General features: G+C 32.6%; 1 protein-coding gene across 1 annotated transcript in view; it reads right to left on the bottom strand.

Annotated features, from left to right (window-relative positions):
- The window catches only part of LOC115879914 (BMP-binding endothelial regulator protein-like), a 279,965-nt gene that overhangs the window by 222,431 nt on the left and 40,092 nt on the right, over positions 1-17,442 (bottom strand). The window contains exon 2 of the mRNA XM_030896970.1: positions 16,230-16,275. The gene's annotated coding sequence lies outside the window, so the exon portion shown is untranslated. The remainder of the gene's footprint in view (positions 1-16,229; positions 16,276-17,442) is intronic.

The following is a 17,442-nucleotide window of genomic DNA, read 5'->3' as shown; positions in this document are numbered from 1 at the left end:
AGCGATTTTCCATGTCTGACTGAGTGTCCAACTCTAAGAGCCGTAGAGAAATAATGAAAGAATGTAGCCAGGCAGCATACGTATGCACAGTTCGAGGCTTAATTCGGCTGGAAAAGTGGGTTTTCATGAAAGCAAAGTACGTTTTATACTACGTCTTATAGATATATTTTAACAAGTTATAATAATTAAAACGAATTAACAAATTTATATATTTCAAAAGTATATTTTGAGTTTCGCCTTTCAACAAAAACAGTTCTGTTTTTAGTCTTTTCCCCCAAATTTTACGAAAATTTTCATTCTAAAAGCAATATATTAATATTTGCCTTTGCCTTTCTCCAACAACAAATTTAAATATACAAACAATACAAAGTGTAAATTTTCGTAAAAGAAAAACGAAATTAATCAAACATTTTGCGACAGACCCAACATATATTTCAACTTTCCAGCCATATATTTCTCCTGCGGAACATTTCCAAACAGACTTAAAAGAGGAAAACAAACTTTGTCTCCGCTTGTTTATAACATTTATTATTCGTCACGTGATACGTCCCAACACGAAAACAAAGTGCTCATCAGGATAAGCAACGTGTCGGACTGGATCAGACAACGGTCGAATAACAAATGAGTTCGTCTAGCAGTGCTACAGTTACAAAATCGTTCAGTAATTTAAAAATAGAACGTTCGAAGGAATAATTAATTTTAGTAGGTATTTAGTCTGCCCGTGAATTAGAAATGAATATACTAACATGTTTTACTAGATTTATTATATCGATATTTTTAATAGAAAACTTAAAAAAAATAGAAAATGGTGAAACCATTTCATAATTAAATTAAGTTAAATATTAAATTGTTTATGTGCTCGCTTTCACCAAAATTGTAAATTTGGAAAACACAAATTATAAGTTCATATAAAAACCCCTCGGTTAACCCTGTATAATACGCCAAATAATAAAACTTATAAAGACTGAGTTTACGAATTAAAGTTGATATATGATATTTATAAAAAAAACTGCAGATCGCACAACGCTCAATGGGACGAAATATGATCCTAAAAGAATAACTGGATACGACAAAAGACACTAGTAGATAAAAGATGTCATCCAAAGAATCAAATCCTTCCAGTGGGAATGGGTTGGGCAAGGACAAAGCGCAGGATACCTGGCAAGAAGGACGGACAACAACTGGACCACAAAAATTACAGCATGGTACATTAGAGACTCAATAGACAACAAGGTAAACTGGAACAAACCGATAACAAACTCTGGAAGTGGGAGGAGTGGAATTTTCCTTTTGAAGGTGTATCAACCTCCTGAGCTGACAATTAAAGGTTGACTCTCACTATACGTTCCATATTATATCCGTTCCGTATACTTTCCATATAACTTGATTGTATTCACACTATTAAACGTAGCCATGAAAACGGTATGGAAACGGATAGTTTGCATTGTCCTATTCATTTACATGATATACTATTTTACGTAAACGGAAATGAAACGGAAAGGAGCGGATATGGAACGTATAGTGAGAATCAACCTTAGTTCTCCCAGTACTGTTCAATAACCATTCGAAATGACCATTAACAATGTGCAGCGGCGTTAGGTATAGAATGACCTCCATTGCTGCTAATGGACAGGTTTTCACCTCTCCTGTGATGCAGATGCGTGCCAGTCTCTGTATTTTGCACAGATTTGCCTTGCTGTACCTTGCTCTAGTTTTCTGCACCAAGCAACTGCTCCATAAGTAAAACGTATACAATGTATGGTCTGAAATGTATTTTACTCATTATACGAATTTTTAATTTTCATTATAATGAAAATTTCTTAAATTATTTTAATGCCTCTTAGCTTACTTATGCTTCTTATCCGCTAAATTAATTTTATTTTATTCCTTTTGCACTTAATTTATTATATATTTTTTGACTTGTTACATTACGTTGTAATAAATTGATAAAGCCCTATTTCTATTTCTAACAAATTAGCCATATACATATAACTTTATATACTCAGCCTAATCTCTAAAAAGTAAAGCCCAAACAGTAAAAGAGAAATATGGAATTCTGCATAAGTCTATTTCACCCGGATATTCATTTAACTGCGCATGCCTTACCTGAAGAAGTTTTCATTGGCTGGTGTTTTTAACAGGAAGTGGTTGACTGACATTTCACCTAACCTGCAATTTTATTTATATTTTTATTATTTATAACACATTATCAGGGAGTTGGAAAAATATCAAAAAATAGTTGGAAACAATGAACTAAACAAAATCACTCTTTTACGCGCACAAAAAAAAGTAATCCAAATAGAACTAACACAACAATCAATCGGAGTTTGGCGCAATCGCAGTTCAATCGATATCCGGGTGGAATAGACTTATGCAGCATTAATATAAAGCTGAGTTATGTTGTCTTTTTCTTACAACACGGAAACAGCACACGGGGTTAAATAGGAAACACTGAGTATATATAGTTATATGTATACGAAATTAATCGATAAATTAATGACTTCTCTAGAAGAAATCGGAATAAAAAATGGGTCTTAAACAAGAACATGAACAGCATTAACAAAAAAATTAATTCGTTCACCACCAGTTCATCAAATTGGTTAATACTGGTGCGTGTTTCGGTAAGCATGTTAGTTTCATTAGGCATTAACAAATTAGTCAAAGAAAATAAAATCCTACTTTGGGTACCCGCTCACCAAAGGATAGAAGGCAATGAAAAAAAGGCAAACGATCTAGCCAAAAAAGGAGCGAACTCCACTAACTGGATCCAAACCGTTCCGCTTCCCAAGTAAAAAACAAAATAAAGCAGAACTCCAGAACCTGGAAGTCTCCATCCACAACCTGGACTGGGAATCCTCCAACAGTCTAAGACACTCGAAAAAATTTCTCAGAACTTACGACCGAGAAAAATCTTGGGATTTTCACGGGGTTTCTAATAGGACACTGTCTCCTCAACGAACACTTCAGTAGATTGAAGCTGAGAAAAAACGACGAATGCAGATTCTGTGGGGAAAATGGGGAAACAACAGAACACATCATCACTGAATTGGCCGTGACGACAGCTGTTCGTGCCATAAACTTTAGTACGGCTGATGTCGGAGATAGAGAGCTTGCCTCTGTAGAGCCGTCTCAAATACTGGCTTTCGTCAAAGCTCTGAGACTGTATGATAAGTTATACCTCGCTATAACTCAAGAAAGGGTAGCACACAATAGATCTGTAAGGAAGCGGTGATTAATCAGATTAATCACCCTCATAAACATTCTAATTCTTTCACCTGCTGATGTAAAATGTCGAAAGTAAGGTGTTTTGGTGTATTGTAATAAATTGTTGCATTTTGCTGTTGTAACACCAAAGGTTCCAACCACAACTAATCATGATAGTTGTGGTATCATTGTCTTGCAAATACTACAAATGCATAGAAAATATGTAAGATAAATATAACCAAAAAGTAAATATAAAGATACATTTGCAAAAGATTTTATTTTTACAAAGACAACGGGTTTAGCAAATCGGTTGATAAATAAATGATTTTTCTCGAATGAGTCAGAGTAAAATAAAAGGGGCATAAAATATAACCGTAGTAAAAAATCGCGTGCATCGGCAATGCAAATGCTCGTAATTGTAAACTACAAGCCCACGTACACGCCCAGAGAATTATTAATTATTTATGAATGTATTTGTGACGTTAGACGGTTTTCCACATCACGATAGTACAGCACAGTCGAACCAGACATCCTCTCGAATTTCTTATTTTTCCAGATTTGCTTGTACAGTCCAAGGCTAATCAATTTTACCATTATCCATCTAGAGAGGTAATTAATTATGTATTATTTTCATATCAACATTAATTTGCTAAATGAATTTACTGACGTTTAACATCAGAATTGTTCACGACGAACATAACTAATATCAATAATAAAGGCATTTATAAATTGCATAGTGTTTTTTTATTCTTCCCTTATTCTTTTCAGATGTGTGGGTTGCTTCTGGGAAAAGCGTCATTAAACAGATAATTATCTATAAAAATATGTATTCCTTCTTTTTTATCTAATGTCATTATGTTTAGAAAAATATACTGAAAATTTCTGACTAAATCTAAAGCCGCGTACAAACTTGGGGTGAATGTGTTAAACACGCATATGTATATTTTTTAGATATATGCGTTTAACTCATGTGTACTCACCTCAAAATAAATGAGGCTCTCATGATATGCAGACTGATATATAAAACTGGCGTGAAATAGATGGGGTTGCGCCCATAAAAATTTGCGCTGGGTGTATAACGACCCACGATTACCTATGGAGTAGTTGCATGGTATACAAAACTAGAGTAACGTACAGCAAGGTAAAACCTGTGCAAAGTACAGAGTCTGGCATGCATCTGCATCACAAAAGCCATGAGAAGATGCCCAACAGCAGCAATGGAGGTCATTCTAGACCTAACACCACTGCACATTGTCGTCGGTAGATATGCCAATGCGACAATGATTGGAATGGCCATTGACGGAAACGGTACTGGATGTTGAGAGGTTGCAAATGAAACGTCCACACTATATAAGTGTGTACCCACTTAATAAAAGAATAAATATTTGAATTCTAAAGAACTTTATTAATTTTCTCCAATAGGATACTAACTCAACCCAACAGAAACAAATAACAACTGGTATAAAATATATTTCAAATATAATACTAATTTTATTCTCTAACGTCACAAAAATATTTTATATTTAAATGATTCATTCAATGGAATCCACCACAAAAACTATATATCCTTTAAGTTAACCTTTGACGTACCTCGGATTCTATTATTTCCGCTTTTTTGTAGTACTAATTAATCATTATCAGGTTGAAAAAACACATTTCAGTTAAAAAATTTAATATTAATGGAAAATTACAAATGTATGTAAACTCAATTCTTGACCTTATATACTTTGTTTACTTTGAAATGTGCAAATAACAAACAAGTTCGCACAAATTTTTCTAGGTATAAAAATATAAGTAATAGTATAATGTTATTTGAACATGAAGAAAATAGATAAAACTTTCAAACTAGAAAAAGAGAACTATAAAAATATCATCCCTGGTAGAAACCCCTACAGATGTGATGTCGGAATTAGAATTCGGGGTAGTTTCTACGGTACTTATTTCTCTATCCAACGACCCAGGGAAGACTTGGACAAACGACATACAAGAAATGACAGGAACTAAAATTTGATATAAATTAAAATGACAGACACAACTGTCACTGTCATTGATCTTCCCGTTGGACAGACTATACTTCCAAACAGATACAATAATATTATTGCGCTGGCATTGATAGCTCGCAAAATCATAATGATCATAATAATATAATTCATACCAAATCACGCTTGACCAGCACAGCGTTGCCCACTTTTACATATTATTTTCTTTTAATCAAAATATTTTAGAAAACAAAAATAAATTAATTATAAATATATAATCAGTTTTTATTTACATCAATAACACTCACCTACTTAACAACACTTAAGGGACATAAACGGCCATTACTATCGCTTTCCCATTCAAAATATTCTAATAAAGTCACATAGAGCTTAATAGCAACGGCTATTACACTCCGCACTTAAAGAGGTTCTAAAAATTAAAAAAATTTAAGTTTATAAATGTGGCAACTTGACATTTTTTACAGCAGAGCTACCAGCTGAATCGCCAGCGGGAAATTTAAATTCCAGTTAGTCAGCCCGGCATCAAATATATATTTGCCATAGTTGGCAACAATGAATTTAAAAATCGCGCCCTCGCTGACATTACAGATAGTGAGGGTGTCTGCAGCGTCATATTAAAAATATTTATTGGAGTATACTCGTACCGTATTTATATTTTTAATACTTATGATGATTAGCAAGATGATCCAGCAAGACCAAGACCAATACCAAGACTGAACCCCACAAGACCATACGACCAAGGAAGTCTAGGTCTTGGTTTTGTATTTGCTCATCACTATTTGTGCGTGTTGAATTCTAGTTTATGTTGAAATGCAGTATGTTAATTTTGTATGTTTTTAATTTGTGATACCTCATAAAATGGATACTCGACAGTTGATTTCATACCAGATTTCGGTTAAATAAAATAAAACAAAGTAATTTTGAAAACTGGTTGTGTTTGCTCAGTGGCACACAATGCGTTTTTTTGCAACTGCAAACTACACAGTGCGCTAGTGCTGCGGCAAAAACGCATAATATATCTCATAAAGTCGTATGTTGTCACCATGTTTTTACTGCAGCCGCAAAAACGCGCAGTCTGCCACCGGGCTTTGTATATTTGTTTTATTATAATTTTTATTTTTTTATCAATATATTTAATGATCACAAGTTATGTTAGTTCCGCCACAAAAGATCGTATACCTTGTTGAATAAAATCATTCTACCGGAAGGCAAAATAAATACATATTGCAGTTTCTCTAGAAAGTAAAATTAGTGTAGTCAAATTACTAAGCAATACTTATTCAACTAGTAGAATAACATTATATCTTTGCTTTCTTTGGAAAGTTATATTTTTGGCTTTTGGCAAGTTAAATGCTAAACTAATAATACTTCTTTAAGCTAATAATCGTTTATTTATATCGGCAATGATTATAGGTTATACATAACCACGGTGCTTGCTGAAGTTTAAAATTTGTATATGCGACGAAACTTTGTTCATATTTAAGCTTCTTGACTGCCTTCAAATGAATATATAAGAAGGCAGTGGCGCATCTAGAGAATTAGTCTGAGAGAGGTAGTAGAAGTATAGTTTAGTAAGGTTTATATAAAATTTGCACTGTCAATAAGCTACTTTCTGGGAGGGGTAATTAACCCCATTACCCCTCCCCTATATGCGCCCCCGTAAAAACTGTTTAGAGACAAGACATTCTATTAAATAACACAACACTGAAAATAGTAGAAGAATATATATATTTGGGACAACTAATACACAGCTCGGGATCTCTACTACCAGAAATAAACAGAAGAATTAAGTTAGCATGGAGTAGTCGTGGAAGAAATGCATCTTATACAAATCTAGAATGCCATTCTATCTAAAGAAGAAAATATTCGACCAATGTGTATTACCACCTACCTTTGCCTGCGAAACCTGGGCACTTAAAACGGGCATCATAAGGAAACTGCAGGTCGCACAACGCTCAATGGAACGAAATATGCTGGGAATAACCAAGAGAGACCGTTAAAGAATAGAGTGGATACGACAAAAGGCCCAGGTAATAGATGTGATCCTCAGAGTCAAATACCTCAAATGGCAATGGGCAGGACACCTGGCAAGAAGAACAGACAATAGATGGACCACAAAACAAACAATTACAGCATGGTACCCACGAGGAATTAAGAGACCTAGAGGAAGACCGAACCTGAGATGGGACCATGATATTTAAAAATTAACAGGGATAACTTGGGCCCGCATAGCCAACAATAGACAACAATAGACACAACTACAAAGAGGGAGGGAGGCTACATTATAATTGAAAATGGTTGAATAAGCTGTGACGATGAAAAGCTGTTTCTGATATTCGCCGAAAGATCCAAACTCAGATAGAACTTAAAAAAGAAAGACTTTTTTAAAATATTTATGCTGCTCTATTAATACAAAAAATTGCGTTTTACTTTTTTTCACATTAATTCTCGGAAGAAAACAGAATGCCTAAATCTTTCGCGTTAAGGATATAAATCCATTTCGAACTAAGACGTGAAAATATAGCAATAATGCAACTGATGCTCGTAAAAATTGAACAGATTTTCCGAGACGCAAACCTTCAGAGATTTCAAACATAAACACAGCCGGCGGGATTCGATAAAATGCCAGGTTTTCGCTCCTTTTTATTATCGGATTTTACAAAATCCATCCATCAGATTCTACGTACTTTTTTATATTAGATTTACCGCTACAACTTTCGCATCATCAAATCTATATTTATTTTACACTTACAGATTTAAAGTTTATTCTGTGATTGATTTATTGCCCGATCTAATTCGAAGAGTTGTTAAACATAGATTCCTGAAATTAGAGGTACACCGGTCTGCATGAAAATCGGCCTGGCACTAATCTTTCCGATTACTATGTAAAATGACCTCCTCAATCGAAATATGACATCGGTTTTCCCCCATCACACAGCCGTTTTGTAAGGAGACCCTCCTATCTATCTATTTTTACTGTTTTTTAGTTTATTGGGAAGAAAAGAATTATTTTGATCTCTACATTGTTATTTCTGAGGTACTAGAGATATAAAGTGTTCTGAAAATGAACTTTTGAAGTAAGGCTGTAGGCTTTTAATAGAGAAGGAGAAGTCCCGCGCGTCCCCAGATTGTAAAAAAATCAATTAACATGACCGATTTTATCTTTTTAGATATTTCCTGTTCCGTTTCTAGTAGGTAAGAAAATTGAAAGCAAAATGGGCACCTTAAATTTTTATGTATTTTAAATTTAAAAATATATTGTTCTAGTATTCCGATTTTGATGATTTTTTAAGCAATATGTTGCTAAATTATTTGATTTTTTAGTATCTCTTTCTAAATTATAATTGAAATTTCCCATCTGCCAATTATACGAGGGAAAATAAAACGTTGATATTTTGTCTTTGAAACACCCGGTGGAATACGTTAAGACAGCACCATACAGGACAGGAATATAAAAATAATTTTTTCACCTAGGTACGTCCTTTCGCGCTAATTTGTTTTTCGGTTCCTCTCAATAGCTTTATTGTTGTTGGAGATATTGGGTTTTGAGTAACACACTAACATTTTTTCACAATTTTTACATTAAAACCATGTCTTTGCTTTTGATCTATATCTACTAAATAAGTGGTGATACCCAGAAGCCCCACGCATTTACAGCAAAATAAGCCGCACAACTGCACCAATTGAACCATCATGCTGAAATGGCAACAAATGCAATTTCATCATGATAGATCCTCGAACAAAGTTGGCAATTCCTTTCTTAGAAATTGTGAATAGTTATTACAGTCATATAATTAAAAAAGTCCAATCATTCGCCCTCCTAGAATTCCAGCCTAAACATCTACCGACTAACTCTTGGTGATGTCCCAACTACTTGGTAAAATTGAACTACTTAGATTTGGTTTGGATCAGTAGTGCATATTGTTAAGATTCGCACCTTCCTTGCTATTTGAAAAGCGACCCGAATAACATAAACTAAATAATATAATAATAAATAACGCAAACAACAGGAAAGATACGAAAACAGCTAAACAAACAAACAAACAAACAAACAACGCTTTATTGTGCAAAAAGCCAAAACAGCTTCATCGACAAAGCACTCACAAACAACAAAATCACAAAAAAATACAAACAACAAAAAATACACAATACAAATAATACAATTAAAAAAAATTTAAGTCTTTAAAATTACAAAAAGAATATACATGGACAATTTTAGAACAGTACGCAGTAAATAGATATAATTTTAAAGTTATAGAATATTAAATACTTGACCTTTGACCAGTGTGTGAGATGATCAAAATTTTAAAATTCAAAATTGTTCATAATTAAACTACAACAAAAAAGTCGTTTACCGCATATAGGGCTCTCTCCAGTAGGTATGATTTTAGAGCCTTGCGAAATGCGGGAAAGAATGAAAGCTATTTGATATTCAAAGGCAGATGATTGTACATTTTTTTGGCATTGTACAGTATTGAACCCTTAACTAGTTCTGAGCTCGGGGTTGGCAGATAAAGATCGTGCTCTGCATTCCTAAGTGGATAGTTATGAGATGGCCTTTCGGGAATAGCAGATATGTGCTTGCGGATTAAGCAAACGGATTCAAAAATGAATAAAGAAGGAAGAGTCAGTATTTTCAAATTTTTAAAGAAATTCTGGCAGTGAGTTCTACTGTTCAGTCCCAATAAATATCGAACTGCTCTCTTTTGAAGTATGAAAACACGATCAAATTTTGTTGCGCAGCAAGTACCCCAGAATGGAAGGGCATAACGAAGATGTGACTCAAAAAGGGCATAATAGGCTATTCTAGAGGTTGAGAAGTTAAGTTCCTTGGAAACTGATCTTAGCGCAAAACAGGCAGCGCTTAGTTTCTTTGATAAAGCTTCAATGTGAAAGTCCCATTTTAACGAGTTGTCTACAAGAAGTCCTAAGAATTTCACAGAGTCCACGACGTCAATAGTAGTGTTATTAGGTACAATAGGTTGTATAGTACTTTTATATGACAAAACTTTAGTTTTTGATAGGTTGAGGCATAGGAGATTAGAATCGCACCAAGACTTAATGGTGCGTAAGTCATTGGATATAGTATCATATAGCGCCGCAACATCTGGGCCGCTCCAAGTGAAACTAGTATCGTCCGCAAAGAGGCAGATTTTACCGCTAAAAAAATCAAGGACGAACTTGGATTAATAACTAAATGACATTACTATGAAAATAAATTCTAGTTAGATAGTTTTCGGGCATAAGAAATTCGGACATTTTCTGTTAAAAGCAATATGGCGGCACAAAATTCCTAAAAATTTAAATAAAATTATTAAATTATCCGACTTTCGGACATTTTAATCTGACAACTACATAAAAAAATAAAACAAAATTATGGATGGACGATAATGTTACATAAACACATTTAAAAATTTATGGCGTCCTTTTTTCTCAAAAAACGTCCAAAATTCAAATGCATGAAAATTATTATTAAACGTTTTGATATTTTGACGTAACCAATTTACCTCTTTTTGTTTCCTAGCCTTCTACTATAACGTTTAGACCTTCTAATCTCTCCATTCTATTATTTTCTTCGTCCATCGGTCATCGTTTAGCCCTGCCCTGCCCAATTCCATTTCAAAGTAGTTATTTTCTCTATGGTATCTATGACTTTTGTTCTGTCTCCCCCGTACTTTGATATTCGGTACTCTGTCTCTTAGAGATAGCCCCAACATTGATCTTTCCATTACATTTTGCGTTATTCTCATTTTGCTTACAGTTTTCTTGGTTAATCAAGCTATTAGCTTCTCCGCACCATACGTTTTAACAGATAGTACGCATTAATTGAATACCTTTCTCTTCAAACATATCGGAAGTGCCCCTTTGGAAATGTATTTCAATCGTCCATAAGTCAGTCCTATTCATCTGTTAAGCTAGCAAGTTTGGTTATCGCGACTTATATGTATTTCATGTCCCAAGTCCCAAGTACTTGTAAACCCAGTTGTTTCTTCTATTTGATATTTGTTAATATCCGCCGCCAATTACTAGGTTTGTCATCACTTGGGTTTTTGAGATATTGATTTTTAATCCCATTTGTTGAGAGGTTGCATTCAATTTTTGTAACATTTCTTGTGCTTTACACAATCGGGTATCGATTGATTTGCTGATGACATTGTCTTGTCATCAGCAAATCGCAGGTGGTTCAAGTTTTCGCGATTTATATTTATACCCAATTCATTCCCATCATTTATTATTATGTTTTCATTCAATCCCATCGATTAAAATAGCAATATTTAAAATATCTCTTCACCTGCATATTGAAAGCGTTTAAAAAAATCATGTTTTCTGTTCGGCCATCACAAATGCGCCCCCTAGCGGACATTTTTCGAACTAGTAAATAATTTCCAGCGATTTCTCTTGACCGATTTACTTATTACAATTTTTTTCCCAAAGTTATACGATAAGTAGTTTCTGAGATACAGCCGGCGTCCATTCTTAGTTAGCCACCCTGTACATATTTCTGATCGAAATAATATTAATAAAAAAGACTCCAGTCATACTCTGAAACATGAATCAACAACGTCCAAGTTAATGAACCGTCCAGACTTTTGGCCTCTAAAGTTTATATTTGTTTTCTTTTTTATTTAAGTAGGTATTGCATTTCAAACGATTGTTATGTCTAAGAATACAGCTTGTTTGCTGTTTATTTTTTGGCTGGTCCTCACTGTACATATAGAAAACTAATTAATGAAAAACTTGATAGTTTAGTATAGTTATAATTACATTGATTTACTCATCACTGAATATATCAAAACTTTTAAATAATTTTATGTAAGAAAATATATTATGATCATTAATAAAACCATTAAGCAGGTCAATATATTAATTTTGACTTTGACTTGCTCTACTTTAACTGACCATCTTAAAATTATCTTCAATTTTGCTTCATAGTGTCAGATTATAATTTTATTATAGTTGATATCTTGAAAAAATTTAATGTCCCCTAATTAAATTTCTTATATAATATTCAAATTACAGAGAAGTAAAAAAATTCCAAACGATTTTTTTATTGCTCTTATAATTAGAATATTTTATTAAACTATAAATTTAAAATGATGCTTTTGTAATTAAATTGTTACATCATAAACTTAATATGTATACATGAAAAAAAAGAAATAAAATGGGGTGTCACGCCACGTCACGCTGTCTAAAATTTACTAGCAAAGCAATTGAAAAAATATTGCAATTTAATATCCTTATCATTTTTCATTCAAGATCATACAGATATTACATTTTCTTTAATTTTGTTTAATACATCTAACAACCAGGGCCTATTTACTTACCATAAGGTCCATAAGGCCCGGGCCTTGGGCCCGGTGATCTGGGGGGCCCATTAAGGATTGTAAAATATTCATAATTTCTTCAATTTTATTGGAAAAGAGGTCCCAATTTTTTGCTTGGGCCTTAGGGCCCGACCAGATGAAAAATAGACCCTGCTAACAACAGTTTTTTTTTTCTGTCTAGACATTTCAGTTGATTAAAAAGATTCCGACCGCAGCGCTCGATCGGCAGAAATCAAAAGTTTGCACTCTGTATTTCACGCCGGCGCCGTCCCTGTTACACAGTTCATGTTGATTGCATTAAAATAACATTGAAATCGTGGCTTTGTTATAGTACCTGTAAGTATTTTAGCTTTTAATAGTGCAGTTATCTATACTAATATATAAAATCCTTAAGTGCTCAAACCACGCAACGGTAGAGGGTGTAGAGGTTCGATAAGAAGGGATTTTTCGAAATTCCAGTTCCAATGGAGGTGAAACCGCCCCTCAAATATTACAATATTTTTTATTTAAAAAACGGTCAAGTTTCCGAAAAAACGCTTAAACACGTATATTTTATTTTGTTTTTTACATATTTTAAGATTTTTTAAAAATGTATACAGGGTGTTTCGAAAAATTTGGTCATTGATTAATCACGATCCTGCTTAAAGCGCTTGACCTAATAGGATTGGATTGACTTTAGGGTGTAGAGGTTCGATAAGAATGGATTTTTCGAAACTGGGATTCTAAGGGGGTGAAACCACCCCTGAAATATTAGAATATTTTCTATTTAAAAACCGGTGAGTTTTTCGGAAAAACTCTTAAACACGTATATTTTATTTTGTTGTTTTACATATTTTAAGATTTTTTTAAAAATTTTACAGGGTGTTTCATAAAATATGACCATTGAGTAATCACGATTCTGCTCAAACTGCTTGACGTTTAAAACTGATTTTTGGCAAACGGATTGACTGTGGGGTGTAGAGGTTCGATAAGGAGGGGTTTCTCGAATCTCAAATTCCAAGAGGGTGAAAACGCCCCTCAAATATTACAATATTTGTTATTTAAAAACGGTTAGTCTTTCGGGAAAACGCTTGGACAAGCATAACTTATTTTGTTTTTCATATATTTTGATTTTTTTAAAAAAAAATCGTACAGAGTGTTCCAGAAAGTTGGGTAATTGATTAACCACGATTCTGCTTAAACTGCTTGACGTAAAAAGCTTATATTTGACAAACGGATTTTTCGAAAGTCAAATTCCAACGAGCTGAAACTACCCCTCAAATATTATTAAGTTATATAATAATATCGCCATATTGTTTTTTCTCATGCTGACATAAATGTGAGAAAATTTTATCCAGTTTGTATGTTAATGGAAATTCTTGCTTTGCTTTATCATCACCATTACAAATGATTAATTCGACGCCAAGTCGCGGGTACACGCTAGTTAAAACTATAAAACACTCAGGTACGAGGTTTGTACGATGTAACGCTGTTTCGGGTAGTAAAATTAAGTGAAAAAGAGCCCCAACTATAAGCGTTATCTTGTGTTTCAAATGTTAATAAAATCGGCGAAAAAATGTTAATGCATAAAAGAGGGCGTAATTAGGGCGTTGTTCGGTGCAATAACATTCAATAACTCAATTTTCTCAGATATTCAACTCTTCCAAAACAACATTTTATAGCTTCATAGTTTCTCACACCGATTTGGTCAAAAGGAAAAATGGACACAGTGCGACGAAACAAGTGAGTTTCATGACAATCAAAAAATTAAATAAACTCTACTATAAGAGGATAAAATATAATTTTTTATCAACTAGTACTTTAATTTTTGATGAATATCTTCTAAAATTATAATAACCTTCAATACTTTTACCCCTCATACCTTCAACCTTCAAAATTCAAATGTCCCTACTAGCAAAACCGGTGCATAAAACTATGCTCGTTACCGTAATTATAACTCATCTAAAAAGTTTTTTAGCTGGAATATAATAAATTACAATACAAGTTAGACCTTCTGAACATATCCAAATATTTACTTTTTTAGAATTTTCACATATTATACTTCCTAATATTTTTAGAATAATTATATAAACTTTATTTAACATCCCCAAAAAGCATTTAACAATTTCATTAGAGGCCAGTGTTAAACCTAGGCATTCTATAAAGTGCGTTTGTTTTTAATCTAATACATGACACATAGAACTACAAAATGAAAATAAATTTAATTAATCTTAATAAATTTGACTAGATATTTCTGGGTTAACTAAGATGTAATTGTTTTCATTAAATGATATGTCAAAAATTCCAATCAATAATTTCTAATATAATTTATACGAGGAGCGATTATCTTAATAATTGAATGTTTTTTTGACCTTTGAATTCTGAAGACATTAACAAATTATGTTTACTGATTTTTACTGCTGCACACTCTTTTTTTTGAATGAGTGGGGGTTAAAGGTGATAAACTAATATCGCAAATGCAAACGATTTGATTAGTAATCGTTCAAAAAACAATTTAACATCAATAATTGTTAAAAATTAAAATAACACATACACATTCCAAATTTATAAAAAAAAGTGTCAATGCATCGAAAATAAACATCCAGATATTGTGTTTCCGCGATTTGTTTTGTAAATGGGTTATTTCCAGGATTTGTGGAAAGTTGGTAACAATTAGTGTTGAGCAAATAATTAACGACATTAAATGTAGCTGTGATAATATGTTCGGTTTAAAATATTATTAATAGTCGCGTGTAAAAATAATTCGTTATGAAAAATAATAAATAATTTAAACCTGCAATAACAAAATTGACAGGAAACAAAATTTCTTGGTAATTTCTAATTGGTAATATTTTATTTTATACACAGGGATGAGACTTGAATATATTAACAAATACAGCAATGTGCGACAGATTTTTTACTAATTTATTAATAATTATTATCAATCTTCAGTTATTTTTCTATTATTAGCCGACCATACCAACAGGTATGGTAGGCTATTAAGATTTTTTAATCTCACTCAAAATGAGTTATTTGGGCCATAAATGTTCATATATTATATTCATGTGGTCATAATAATAATATTTTCATGGTGTCTATCTGTCTGTCCGTCTGTCCGTCTGTACGTATGTAGGTCTGTCCGTCTGTAACACGATAACTCAAAAACCACTAAACCGATTTTAACCAAATTTGGCACAAAAATACTGTGGCACCCGGGAATCTGGCCATTAGTTTTTGGTGGGGGTTGGGGAATTGGTAAGGGGGTATGGGAGGGGGTTAAAAATTTTAAAAAATCGTAACTCCAAAATTACAGTAGCTCGTGAAACGCGGTTTTCAATTTAAGATTAGGAATAATATTAGCAACAAAATTTGTAATAACATCAAAATCAGTCAAAGTCGCAGTTTTTGAGATAAAAAAAGTTGGAAAAATTCCTTTACTTTGAAACTAAAAGAACTGCCTACCAACTTTTCATTAACATTTTTTTTCTATTATCAATTTTGTAACAAGTCCTTCCAGATTATATTTTTGAATGCTCGTTTTTAAGAGTAATTCGTATAAAAATATTTACATTGGCGACACCTAATTCCTAATATCCAAAATTGAAGTAACTTAAGACTAAAAATAACTATATTATTATTATTAAATTAATACAGAATATAGATTAACTGTCATATCACAGGCTAACTAACAAAAATAATAAAGAAAACTGTCAAAACTTACGCAAGTCAATTTTACAGCTCCTCGTACTCGAAGATATTCCCAATATCTGAGGAAAGAAAAAAATCATTAGTATTTTACATCAAATAGTCCTTCAAAATTGTAAAATTCTTTTAAATTGGAAGCTATACCAAAAACTAATCACTAAAAACTAAATACTGGGTGACCCAATAGTCCGTGGGAGTCCAATATCGTTGTAGTCGAACATATAATATAAAAGTTTTATATAAAGGGCGCATTGTTTGTATCTAGGGTGTCCCAAAAAAGGAATGAAAAAGTTGTAAATGTTTAAACTACAATCCCTATTTTTCTGTGCAGATCTAGTATAAACTTCTGATTTTTATTTGAAGTACTGTGCAGTTTTGCCAGGCTATTTCTTATTTACTAATAAAAGGCAAACAATCTTTAGATGGCATTTTTTCAACAAAAATTTAGCTATTTGTTATTTGAAAAACGGTTAAGAGAAAATATGTTTCTTTTATCGAAATCTACAACCCCTGAATATATTGGAACTTATTTAAGACTCACCCTGTATATATTTTTTTATTTGAGACTGACAAGTATATTATCATTTTGGTTAATGTTTTATAAGTAAATAACTTTTTAGAAAAACGCCAAATTCAAAATAATTTTATATGAAAAATATCTATCATTTTCTAAATAGCTATCACCACCAATATTATAAATTTTGGCGCTTACTCATTTACACCCTGTAAATAATATTAAATATTAACCAAAAAAGTAATTCATTAGTTACAGAGTAAAATAAGGTAATGGTGCACCTGGTTCTATCATTTTCAATCTAGAAAAAAATATAATCAAAACATAAAATTCATAGAATTATTAACAAAAAAAACCTACCGCTATCCCACAATGAATAAACTACTCAATTAGAAGCACTATTAATTGAAAGCCACGGACCTTATAAATAACGTAAACAAGAGTAACGTGGATTCCAGTTCTAACTTTATTTCTAATTTTAGCCAGGGATCCACTTGCCAATAAATGTCACCTAATGAGATTGGTATTTGATATTAATCACTGGTCGATTCGATTGATGAAAGGTAGGATAATTATTTTTAGGATACGCAATTTCTCTTTGTTTCTCGGTAACAAAGACTTTGGAATACCGTTTAATTGCATCTGGTAATTAGATAACGGAACTACTTTAGATACACATATGTTGTCTTGCTAATTTAGTCATAATAATAGTAAT

Source organism: Sitophilus oryzae, unplaced genomic scaffold (genome assembly GCF_002938485.1).
Source record: "Sitophilus oryzae breed Bouriz unplaced genomic scaffold, Soryzae_2.0 scaffold_1067_pilon_pilon, whole genome shotgun sequence".
In the NCBI taxonomy this organism is placed as follows: Eukaryota; Metazoa; Arthropoda; class Insecta; order Coleoptera; family Curculionidae; genus Sitophilus; species Sitophilus oryzae.
The sequence above is the reverse complement of the archived record's forward strand: the minus strand, read 5'-3'. Positions and strand labels throughout refer to the sequence as shown.